Source organism: Sphaeramia orbicularis, chromosome 5 (genome assembly GCF_902148855.1).
Source record: "Sphaeramia orbicularis chromosome 5, fSphaOr1.1, whole genome shotgun sequence".
NCBI lineage: Eukaryota > Metazoa > Chordata > Actinopteri > Kurtiformes > Apogonidae > Sphaeramia > Sphaeramia orbicularis.
Window position 1 is genome coordinate 5,489,714 of NC_043961.1, and position 12,621 is coordinate 5,502,334.

At 33.0% G+C, this 12,621-nt stretch overlaps 1 long non-coding RNA gene across 1 annotated transcript in view; it reads right to left on the reverse strand.

Moving 5' to 3' along the window:
* Positions 1-11,037: 11,037 nt before the first annotated feature.
* Positions 11,038-12,621, reverse strand: part of LOC115419844 (uncharacterized) — a 16,300-nt gene continuing 14,716 nt past the window's right edge. Inside the window, exon 3 of the long non-coding RNA XR_003935473.1 lies at positions 11,038-11,200. This is a non-coding gene — a long non-coding RNA (uncharacterized LOC115419844). The remainder of the gene's footprint in view (positions 11,201-12,621) is intronic.

Here is a 12,621-nt window from a genome sequence, read left to right on the forward strand (position 1 = left end):
AAAAAATCTGCCAATGGAACAAGTGATACACCAGTTTTGCAACACCTAAAAAATCTCCTCTTGCAAGTGCAAAACTTTGAGAATTTTGGCGAAATTGTCATTTTTCCATTGGGCAAACTTTTACGTTATAATTGCTCAGTTTAAGGGTCAGTGGTAAAGCAACAATTGACTGTTTTGTTCCCAACAACAGATCTTGACAACATCTGAGTAGATTTGATTAAAACTAAAATATCCACCTGACAGATGTAACGAGTCAGATTTTCCACTGAATTCTGCACATGCAGGACTTCGCTGTTTCCTTTTCAAACCATGATGAAACTCTTATCTCCTATGGTATTTTTTGTTCCAATTCCTTTTACATTCTGTTTACCTTTCCACATTTACAGTATAATTAGGAGAAGCAGTGGGAGCAATTATGATAAAAACTGGGGGGAATTTTTTCCATGAGATCCCTATCCAAGCCAAATACTCACATTTCATTATGATCGCATGACAAAAGAAGAATTAATCAAAATGAGACGCTGCTTGTCACATCAAGGAACATTCCAAAGCCCATTAAAGCAGGGAGGACTCGGATCATTATGACTAATCGTGAGTGTGCCGACAATTGCCAGGTACGCCGGGTGTGCGGTGAGCGGAACGACACGGTTACGCAATAAGAAGCTCTTTGATTTCTTGGGTGGGTTTTTGTTGCAAACGCACAGACATCATACCCCTAATAAAAGAGTCTTCTCAGATCTCAGGATGAATAATATAATAACAGGCATCATTTATAACAGGGGTCTCAAATATGCGTCCCAGGGGCCAAATGTGGCCCGCCAAAGGTCCCAATCCGCCCCATGGGATGAATTTACAAGTGCAAAACTTCCACAGTCAAGGCTGTGGAACTGGTTTTTGTTCAGGGTTCCACATACAGACCAATATGATCTACCGTCAATAATAACAGCAGAAGAACCGACAAAAAAAATGACTCCAGATTTTGTTCTTGGTTTGATGTGAAAAAAAATTAAAAAAATAAAAAAAAAAATCTTGAATTAAGCAAAAAAACAAACAAACCTTGAATTAAGCAAAAAAAAAAAATCTTGAATTAAGCAAAACCAAAACTAAAATCTTGAATTTAGCAAAAAAGTAATTAATTAATTAAATCTTGAATTTAGCCAAAAAAAAAAAAAAAAATCTTGAATTAACTAAAAAATACTGATTAAGCAAAAAAAAATATATATATAAAATTATCTTGAATTAAGCAAAAACAAACAAAAAAAAAAAAAAATCTTGAATTAAGAAAAAAAAAAAAAAAAGATTTTTTTCTTGGTTTGATGTGAAAAAAAAATCTTGAATTAAGCAAAAAAAAAAAAAAAATCTGAATTAACAAAAAAATCTTAATTAAGCAAAAAAAAAAAAAAAAAAATCTTGAATCAAGCAAAAAAAAAAATTTAATCTTGAATTAAGCAAAAAAAAACAAAACAAAACAAAAAACAAAAAAAAACAACAGTAAAATAATAACAGCAGAAGAACCTACAAAAAAGAATGACTCCAGATTTTCTTCTTGGTTTGATGTGAGAAAAATAATATTACACTATGCCTATAAATAATGACAACTTAAAAAATTTGTCTTTGTTTTAGTGCAAAAAGAACCATTAAATTATGAAAATATTTACATTTACAAACTATCCTATAACAATAAAATGTGAATAACCTGAACAAATATGAACAACCTGAAATGTCTGAAGAAAATTCAGCCCAATTTGAACTCTTTTCTTCCTGTTCCTCTGTTTTTTTATTGTCTTTGTAGATCTGATCCATAATGTACATGGAGAAATGATAAAGTTGAGGCAGAATATTATTAAAATTGCACCGATTTTTCTTAAGAAATGTCAGGTTTTTTTAGGTTATTCACATCTTATTTGTTTGGATAGTTTCTAAAAGTAAGTATTTTTATAATTTAATGGGGGCTTTTTTGTACTAAAACAAAGACAGAAATTTGGAGTTGTCATTATTTATAGGTTATTCTGTTATTATTTTACTGCTCCGGCCCACTAGAGATCAAATGGGGCTGAATGTGGAAACCTGAAAGAAATGAGTTTGAGAGCCTGATCTAAGAGAAATGTAATTTACAGGAAAGGTGAAATATATTCCCTGCATCAGTAAAATATTCCTGAAATAACTGAACGATCATATGACAGTTTAACCCTGTAAAAGCCTGAACTAGTAAATCATCGACAGAAAATTCCACTTCTTTGAAAAAGGAGCCTTTATTGGTCCTTCTGAACAACCAAAAAAAAAAAAAAATTCCATGTATGAAGATTAAATTTTGTATCATATTTGATACATCGGGTCTCAATGCTCAAATATTATTTTTGAACAAACAAAAACATAACATAACACAAACATGTCTAACAATTGGTAATTCCTCTTCAAAATTGGCAAAGTTCACTGCATTCTGGTCTTCAAAATTTGAAGAGTATCAGCAAGTTCAGATTTGCACTGATTTTCTTAAGAAATGTTAGTTTTTTTCAGGTTATTCACATCTTTTTGTTTGAGCAGTTTATAAAAGTAAGTATTTTCATAATTTAACCCTTTCATGCATACTGGTCACTACAGTGGACAGCTTTTCTACAGCTGTTTTCTTGTATATTCATGGATTTTGTTGTTCTTTTTTTTTTTTTTTTTTTAACATATATGTTTATCAAAGTTTTAAGACACTACATATCTTTTTCTGACATGAATTAGTAACATTATGTAGATCTCTCCTGAGCATAAACCCCCAGAATCACAAGCGTTACCCATAGTTTTCACACAATTTATCAGTAAATACATGTTTCTGTGCGTCAAAAATTAAACGCATGGTGTCCAGTTGAGTGGACATTTTTGCAACTTCATGAAAAATAGGCTCATAAGATTTTTTTTTTTTTTCAATATTATTTTTTTATGTATTTTTTCATTATTAAAAAATTATTTTTATGTTATTATTATTATTTTTAAATGTGTTTTTTCAGAAGAAAGTTTTCAGTCACGTTGTTTTTTTCATGCCTAAAGAGGAATAAAAACACTCAGGAAAAAAATTTGATTAAGGTTCTCATAATTCGTGCATGAAAGGTTAAAGGGTTTTTTTTGCACTAAAACAAAGACCAAAATTTGGAGTTGTCGTTATTTATAGGTTACCCTTATGAAACAAAAATATATGGCAATATATTGAAAAATATAATGCATTATATTAAAAAATACATTTCCATATAGGGGGAAGTAAGTGCATATATTTTCCAATATACTGCAATATATGCTTTAATCATATATTGATATATATAAACATATTTTGCAATGAAGACAAAAACTGCCCTATATTTTTACATATAGTTTTATTGAAACTCAATTTCTTCCATTGACACAAGTTTACATAAAGCAGATATTTATCAACACTTACATTACTTGGTATTCATAATAACATATTTCATGAAATATGAATCGTGATATACATGAAAAAAGTGTTAACTGAAAAAGATGCCTTCTTAGTCTTTTGGCAACATAGGATGAAAAAGATGTACATATACATATATATATATATATATATATATACATACATATATATATATATATAGATATATATCTATATATATATATATATATATATATATATATATATATATACATGCATATTTTTTGAAGTGTATTACTAATATATATTACATATATTAAGCAATCACTAGACAATATATGTATGTATGTATATATATATATGCATACATGCATTATGAAGTGTATTACTAAATATAATGACATATATTTACATATATAAGTGAATATATTGTCATACATGTTTCAATATGGAAAGCGGCAATTCCTTATGTATTTTTCAATATATTTGTAATATAATACAAAATATATTGACACAGTATATTATTCTGTATATTTTAAATATAATATATATTATACAGTAATATATTTTTCAGTCAGTACTATATTGACAGTCAATATATTAGAGAAATATATTTTCTTTGCATAAGGGGTATTCTGTTATTATTTTACTGGTCCGACCCCACTGGAGATCAAATGGGGCTGAATGTGGAACCTGAAAGAACATGAGTTGGAGAGTCCTGCTTATAACCAGAGCTGCTCCACATCCACACACTGATGGAAAAGCTGACTCATGACCTCACACACGTGCATGATAACTGTCCGCTAACAAAACTCAACGCAGCGGTAGGAATCGACGGGGTGGCGGCGGCGGCGGCGGCGAGGATGGAACCGACGCTCCTGAAGGGGAATGTGTTCCTGCTCACATGTGCTGGAATGGAAAATGTAGGCATGCATTTGATGTGCTGATGCTCAGAAGGTTACGCAGCGTATTGTGCAAGTGAACATTGTCTTCAGCGGCGCGGTTCGGCCGTGGGGTTGATACCGTCTGCTGCCCTCTATTGTCAACCCGCCGCTCTCCACAGTTCATGTTTTGACTTGGTTTGTGATCCTCTGAAGTCTTGTTTTTACTTGTGGGCTTATTTATCCAAGCGTCAAAACCAAACTGCGCTTCACTCAGTCAGATTTATTACATTAAATTGGAGGGGGAAAACCATTTATGCCCCTTTACACGACAGCAGTTCAGCTGGGAAAAAACACAGGTAGAACCCCAGGAGTAATTATTATTTATGATATTCTGTTCCAGCGTTCAGGTATTGTGTTTGATGCAAACTTGTGTTGTTTTCATGCTCGGACTGGAACTGTCAGAACATCAACACTGGAAAAAAAAAAATCTAAGTCTTACCAAGTGTATTTTTCTCATTTCTAGTCCAAATATCTCATCACACTTAAAATAAGACAGAATCACCTAAAGAAGAACTTTTCCGTGAGATTATAAGAACTGATTTTTAGACAATAGATCTGGAAAATCTGATTTCAAGAAATCTTTGTGAGATAATTTTCACTTGTTTCACTGTAGATTTATTTTGCTGAATTAAGCAAAAAAAAAAAAAAAAAAAAAAAAAATCCTAAATTAATAAAAAAAAAAAAATCTTGAATTAAGAAAAAAACAAATTCTTGAATTAAGCAAAAAAAATCTTGAAATAATAAAAAAAAAAAAAAACATCGTGAATTAAGCAAAACAAAAATCTTGAATTAAGCAAAAAAAAAATCTTGAATTAAGCAAAAAATAATAATAAATCTTGAATTAAGCAAAAAAAAATCTTGAAATAAGCAAAAAAAATCTTGAATTAAGCAAAAAATAAATAAATCTTGAATTAATAAAAAAAAAAAAAACATCGTGAATTAAGCAAAAAAAAATCTTGAATTAAGCCAAAAAAAAATCTTGAATTAAGCAAAAAAAAAAAATCTTGAATTAAGCAAAAAAAATCTCAAATTAAGCAAAAAAAATCTCGAATTAAGCAAAGCAAAAAAAATAAATCTTGAATTAATAAAACAAAACATCGTGAATTAAGCAAAAAAAAATCTTGAATTAAGCCAAAAAAAATCTTGATTAAGCAAAAAAAATCTCGAATTAAGCAAAAAAATCTCGAATTAAGCAAAGCAAAAAAAAAATAAATCTTGAATTAAGCAAGAAACAACAACCTTGAATTAGGCAAAAAAAAAATACAAATAAAAATCTCGAATTAAGCAAAAAAAAAAAAAGGTCGAATTAACAAAGCAAAAAAAACCCCTTGAATTAAGCAAAAAAAATTAAAAAATTAAAAATAAAATCTTTGAATTAAGCAAAAAAATATCTTGAATTACGCAAAAAAAATCTGAATTAAGCAAAAAAAATCTTGAAATAAGCAAAAAAAAATCTTGAATTAAGCAAAAAAAAAAAAAATCTTGAATTAATAAAAAAAAAAAAACCATCGTGAATTAAGCAAAAAAAAAATCTTGAATTAAGCAAAAAAAAAATCTTGAATTAAGCAAAAAAAAATCTTGAATTAAGCAAAAAAATCTCGAATTAAGCAAAGCAAAAAAAAAAAAATCTTGAATTAATAAAAAAAAAAACATCGTGAATTAAGCAAAAAAAAATCTGAATTAAGCCAAAAAAAAATCTTGAATTAAGCAAAAAAAATCTTGAATTAAGCAAAAAAAATCTCGAATTAAGCAAAAAAATCTCGAATTAAGCAAAGCAAAAAAAATAAATAAATCTTGAATTAAGCAAGAAAACAACAACCTTGAATTAGGCAAAAAAAAAAAAATACAAATAAAAATCTCGAATTAAGCAAAAAAAAAAAAAATGTCGAATTAAACAAAGCAAAAAAAAACCCTTGAATTAAGCAAAAAAAATTAAAAAATTAAAAATAAAAATCTTGAATTAAGCAAAAAATATCTTGAATTACGCAAAAAAGAATCTTGAATTAAGCCAAAAAAAAAAAAAGTTGAATTAAGCAAAAAAATCTGCCGACAGAACAAGCAAAAAGGATCTTGGTAAGATTTCTTGAAATCAGATTTTCCAGATCTATTGTAAATTCTAAATCAGTTCTTATATCTCACTGAAAAGTTCCATCTTTAGGTGATTCTGTCTGATTTAAGTGTGATGAGATATTTGGACTAGAAATGAGAAAATACACTTGATCAGATCAAAATTTTTTCCAGTGAAATATGTTTGGCTTCAGCTGTGAAAAAGATATTGTCACTTATTTTGGCATCGATCCAGCTGATTCATCATGTCTATGTCTGTGCTGATGTCATATATCACTTGCCTCTATACATGTGCCACATTTGAAGTAAATTGAAACGAATGATGTTTTTATACATTTTGTCCCATTATAAGTAACTGGGAGAAATTTTTTTTTTTTAATTCATAAAAAATTTTAACTTTGACCTACTTTTCCCAAATGTAACCACAACTATTCTGGGTCACTGGCAATCTATAAACCGAATTTGGTATGAATTCAACCAATAGTTTTGCTGCTAAAGTGTAAACAAACAAACAAACCGAACCAAAAACAATACTCCTTCCCTGGGACACCGCTAGAAATTGGGGCCCATGAAAGCTAAACCATGTGGGTCCTTTATAAATTCCGTATCTTGTTGATTTGTCGGGGGGAGGGGGGGCACGCAACCCCCCCCCCCCCCCCCCCCACACACACACACTTTTTTTTTTTGTTTGACAAATCGCACCCTGCTAATAAGGGTTGAAAGCTCACCAAAGCTCACCTAACCTACATGATCAAATCTGTGAAGGCGTAGTTTCATCAGAAAACCCACCAACTGTGAGAACAGCCTGATTCACATGTGTTGAAAAATGGGAGTACGATGACATCACCATTTTTTCCAAACCGAGCCCCACTCACTTCATAAAATAATACTTGGAATTTTTCATACGAGATAACTGCCTCTGACTCTGACAAAATATTATTAATGTTAGGAAACCGAGCATGTTGAAGAGCATAAAAACCATCATCTTACAAGGAGGAGAAGATAGTGCAGAAAACAACCCGGTTAAACTCTGAAACTGTAAAGATAGAAACACAATATCTAATGCTGTAGCTGTGAACATCTACAGTAACAGCAGATATGTTAACCAGGGGGTCGAACTCCCTGTTCTGTCAGGTTCCACATTCAGCCCTATTTGACCTCCAGTGGGTCGGACCAGTAAAATAATAACAGAATAACCTAGAAATAATGACAACTGCACATTTTGTCTTTGTTTTAGTGCAAAAAAAACATTAAATTATGAAAATACTTACTTTTATAAACTACCCAAACAAAAAAGATGTGAATAACCTTGTAGAAGCCAATAAAACCTGAAATTTCTTAAGAAAAATCAGTACAATTTTAACCATATTCTGCCTCAAGTTATATTTGTCCATGTGCATTATGGATCAGATCTACAGACACTAAACACTGAGGAACAGGCAGAAAAGAATTAAAACTGTGCTGAATTTCTTAGACATTTCAGGTTATTCACATTTTATTGTTACAGGACAGTTTGAAAATGTTAATATTTCATGATTTAATAGAATTTTTTTGGACTAAAATTTGCAGTTGTCATTATTTCCAGACATAGTGTCAGGTATTTTTTGGGTAATTTTTGAGTAATTTTTGGGTGATTTTTAGGTGGTTTAGGGTAATTTTTGGGTGATTTTTCAGTTATTTTGGGGTGATTTTTAGGGTGGTTTTTGAGTAATTTTTCGTTGGTTTTACTGTCCTTTTTGGGTGAATTTGGGTGATTTTGTGTAGTAACTTATCATTTCTACATGTACATTATGGATCAGATCTACAAAGACACTAAACACTGAGGAACAGGAAGGAAATAGTTAAAATTGGCTTAATTTTCTTTAGACATTCAGGTTGTTCATATTTGTTCAGGTTATTCACATTTTATTGTTACAGGATAGTTTGAAAATGTAAATATTTTCATAATTTAATGTTATTTTTTGCTGGCGATTTTGAGGCGATTTCTCAAAGACTACAAGGGAAGCTCAGCTTCCCCTAAATTTACTCAAATTAAATGGTTAAATCTGTTCGGTTGTGTTGAATTTCATGACTCCAAATGTGTTCGAACACGTTCATCTCACAGACGAGTTCGTTCAGAATCAGCTTATCATACATCATGGGACTGGATGTCGTTCACTTCTCCTCCATTCCCGTGTCTCTGTTTTCTCCTCCATCTCTGCTCAGTGCATTTGTCCGTAGACGCTCAGCGTCCATGCACTTCAGTGGACTGAGAGGAACTGTTTTTTTTCATTGACTCTAAACTGGATGGTAATTGGATAAATGCCACGATGTTGTCCCGCCCCCAGACGCTCAGCGTCTCTGGGGGTGAATGGAGCTGTGGGCGGAGCTCGGCCGGGCTGGACGCTGGGGCTTCCACGTGCTGATGGGAGGATCAGTTGAAAGGCTGAATCCCGTTTGATTGACAGCTGTTTCAGATCTCCTCCTTCACTGACACAGTTCAGTTTAATACCGTCACACATTCTGCTGTGAAATCAGAGAAACCACTACCAAATGACTCGTTCATTTCTTGCACTGTAAATAAAACACACTCATTGTACTTCCTGTTTCAATTTAACATAATTTCAGCGTTTTCTTGTTTACTTGGTACGATAAGGTCACTGACCATTTTCTTAAAAAGGAACAGAGGACTGAATTTCTGTTTAAATAACTTGACCATTTTTTAATGTAAGCCGACAATGAGCTTCCCCTGTCTGAAAGACGAGCAGCCACCACTGTTATAGACAATATGTAATATTATTTTTTTCACATCAAACCCAGAGGAAGTCATTCTTTTTTGTCGGTTCTTCTGCTGTTATTATTTGACTGTAGGTCATCTTGGTCTGTATGTGGAACCTGAACTAAAATGAGTTCCCACAGCCTTGACTGTGGAATTTTTGCACTTTGTAAATTCATCTCACAGGCCAGATTGGAACCTTTGGCGGGATGCATTTGGGCCCCGGGACGCATGTTTAAGACCCCTGTGTTAAACCATGATCGCATTTAGAGGTGTTAGCAGAGTCATGTTACGGAGCTGTGTTGGTTCTCATGTTCCTGGAACACGGCGGGGCCTGGTCACATATATTTAGTTGTCCTGATAACGCCTTTGAAGCCCACACTGATAATCAGAGGTCACACCCCTTCCCTGTGTGGGATGCCACCTCAATAGCCGGAAGCACAGAGGGAAAAAAGGCCACCCAGTGCAAACCCATGGCCCAGTTTCCTCAACAATCCTCGTACTAGAAATTCAGATATTTATTCTCCGTGTACAAATGATCCTGTATTGCATTCTGTTCTTTACACCCCAGCAGAACTGGGTCAAAGTGCTTCTGTTTACTCTGCACCTTATACATAGAATCAGCTGCAGAAAGACTGGAAACTAACGGAGTTTATTTCTTTGGCCACTTTTAACCCTTTAAAGACTCAAACATTCACCACCGACCGAAAGCATCTACTGAATTTAAATATTTAATACCTGTTGATCCACTAATCCTATCAATCTATGTCAATAATTGGTATAAAATACAGTTCTTCATCTTTTCATGTTCATCAGATGTGACCCATTTGGACATTCAGAGGCTCTGTAGTTACCATGGAAACACTGTCATCTTCTACAACACAGGTGTCAAACATGTGGCCCGGGGGCCAAACCGGCCCGCCAAAGGGTTCAATCCGGCCCCTGGGATGAATTTGTGAAATGTAAAAATTACACTGAAGATATGAACAATCCAGGATGTTCAGATCATTTTAGGTCGATTCAATCTAAAGTGGATCAGACCAGTAAAAGACTATCAGAATAAACTGTAAATAATGAAAACCACAAACTTTTTCTTGGTTTTAGTGTAAAAAAAAAAGTTAAATTACACAAAAATGTTGACATTTACAGACAAGCCTTTTACAAAAAATGTGAAAAACCCTGAACAAATACGAGCAACCTGAAATGTCTAAATAGAAGTAGGTGGAACTGAAAAACTGCAAATAAAATACATAATATACAATAAATGGTGATAAATCACTTAAGAAAGGCTAAATAGAAACAAAAAATCATTTGGAAACTGCCACAAAAGTAACACAGGGTCTTTATGGGTTAAGTCCAAACTGACAGTTCTTGAGGCCGACTCCATAACTTGCACTTGTTTTCTTAATCTTCTCATAAATGTCATTTTTGCTGACTATTTACTATGATTTTTTTCCTAGTTAATAAAGCTAAAAGGCTCATATTTGTCTAAACCCACTTTTATTAGTCTGTGGTTCATTTATTTGTGTATTTGGACCCGAATAGTTCATACAGTTTGAATTTGAACCCTCCAGCTGCTGCAAAACTATCTTTATATCATTTAGGGCAAAAATCCAGTGGATTTCTCCAACTTGTTTTAATTTCTTCTTAATTTGTTCTATCTATAACTAGTTCCGTCTCCACATTTGCACGTATCAGGTCCAGACTTCAGACGAACATTTCTCCAGTTTTTCTCCATAATTGTTTTGTCAGCAGCAGCAGTTGTAGTCCAGACTGAAAATATGTCCAACTAGGAGCCCATTACCTCAAATGTTCAGTTGTTGGTTTGAACGGGACAGAGCAGCACGGCCAACAACCTGGAGGGGGCGGGGCCTGAAGTGGCACATGTGCATTTAAAGGGCCAGCGCTCCAAACCACCTTTTGGTGTCATTACTCAGAAATAGGGTTGAAGAGGACTGTGGAGTTGAATGAATGAGAATTCAGACCTGAGCAGAGCATTTACAGTTTATGGAGACCCAAAGGGAAATGTGGGAAATGAAGAATTCTGTTAAAAATAAGAAACTTCAAATCCACTACTCAAAACCTCACCTGTTTCAAACTTGCATTCTCTTCAACTCTTTTTTTTTCTCTCTGTTCTTTTTGTTTTGTTTGTTTGTGAAACATCTTTGAGTGTCCAAAAAGTGCTATATAAGTGTGATGTATTATTATTATTATTATTATTTATTATTGTTATATTATGTATGTTATATTATTCTTATTATTATTATTATTTTAAAATTTTAATAAAAATAAATAACCCATTAAACCAGTCTGTTTAAACAATGGGGACTATATACTAGTGATGGGTCCGGCAAACACCGATGCATCGGTGGCATGCGTCGAGCTCATGAACAAAACCCCGTGTCGGTTGCGCGTATCGCTTTAGGAAAGTCACGTGACCGATACAGGAAGTGTTTGGAACTGACACTGACGCCAAACTGTGTTCATAAGGAAGCGCATCTGTCAACCGGATGCATCTGCCAAAAGAATCTCTGATCTTTTGCGGTTCATCGTCAAATTCATCAAGAATTCTGGAGCAGCCTCAAACCAAAGAAAGGTTTCCGCCGTGTGGGACCATTTGGATCTGATATCAGAAAATAAGGGATTCGTTTGAATTTCTTGTTGTTTCATCCTGTTTCTCTCAGAGTTTCCACTTGATCTATCGAATTCAAATTCATTTCAAAGTGACTCTTAGTTTACTATTCATATTATTTTCTGCAGGTTAAATGTCGCTTTTGTTGGACAGAACTTTCTGATTTAAACAAAGCACCTCCTCGATGCTGAGGCATTCTAGGTCCAGGCATGAGAATGAAGTCCAGATCCACCAGGACCAACTCAGCTATACAGCCATTCTGCAACTGACTCACAGTTCCTTATCGATAATTAATTCCTATTAATTATTCTTTACTTCATTTTCAACCATCAAACTCAAAACATTGGAAAAACTTATTTTTTTGAATAAAAATTTGTAAAAAAAAAAAAAAATCCCAGTCCACAAGCATCCTCATTCACAACACGTTCACTTAGATTTTCATGTTATGATCCATGTTCACATTATTTATTGACTGCATCCAAAAATATCAAAGATATTTTAAATTTAATGAAGATATGAAATAATACAATATAAAATACGATGACTTAAATTATATTATTGTATATACTAGGTCACAGGTGTCAAACATGAGGCTGGGGGCCAAATCCGGCCCGCCAAAGGGTCAAGTCTGGCCCCTGGGATGAATTTGTGAAATGCAAAAATTACACTACGACATTAACCATTTTAGTTCAGGTCCACATTAATTCAAGTGTGTCAGATCAGTAAATACTATCAGAATAACCTATAAATACTCACAACTCCACATTGTTATCTTGTAAATGTAAAAAATTTTCATGTCATTTTACTGTATTTACACTAAAACAAACTATCATGTCACAAAACACGAATA